Source organism: Sparus aurata, chromosome 24, assembly GCF_900880675.1.
Source record: "Sparus aurata chromosome 24, fSpaAur1.1, whole genome shotgun sequence".
Taxonomy (NCBI): Eukaryota; Metazoa; Chordata; class Actinopteri; order Spariformes; family Sparidae; genus Sparus; species Sparus aurata.
In genome coordinates this window covers 1,477,972-1,478,775 of record NC_044210.1, presented here as the reverse complement: position 1 = coordinate 1,478,775, position 804 = coordinate 1,477,972, and positions in this window count along the sequence as shown.

The following is an 804-nucleotide window of genomic DNA, read 5'->3' as shown; positions in this document are numbered from 1 at the left end:
CAGTAATGACAATAATAATCGATTTCAAGATAACTTGGGGTGGAGTGCTTTCACTGTGTGCAACTTAAATTCCCCATTCGCTCGTGATACTAAACCGACAAAAATCACGTCATCATCAAAATCAAATGTCATTATGTTTATCAATACCCGACCGACCGTGCCTTGCGCAACGCCCCCCCCCCCCCCCCCCAAAAAAACGGATTTGCATGATTCACGAGAGCCTCATTTTCAGGTCGGAAAAGCCGGATTGCGGGATTTATCAGTAACAATCACACACCTGCTCATCCACACAGGCAGGCCAGGGTTGCCAGATACTGCAACAAATATAGGTACACAATCTTACTTGTTTCCTTTACTGTAAAATCGGGAGATTAACGGGAGAAATTACTGACCGGGAGCATCGAGGGAGATAGGGTTAAAAATCGGGAGTCTCCCGCGTGAATCGGGAGAGTTGGCAACTATGCCGTCCTTTCGCAGCCGGGAGCTCACCGAGCTCTGTGCCACACTGCTGTCACATGAGAGGCGATTCCGAAGTAGCAGCGCACCACAGACGTCTGCAAAAACAGACACTTCGCGGTGCTGTAGGATTTGGGCCTCTTGTGAGCTTCCCGTTTGTTGTGTGGGCAAATTATGCTCTGTACATGCTGTGTGTTTGTGCTAATAAAACTCTTTGAATAAACAACTCCTTCCTGGCAAATGTTCCTTTCCTCAGTAAATTCATTCATGTCATTGATGATATCATAAATATAAATGAATGAATTTTTTTATATATATATATATATATATATATATATATATATATAT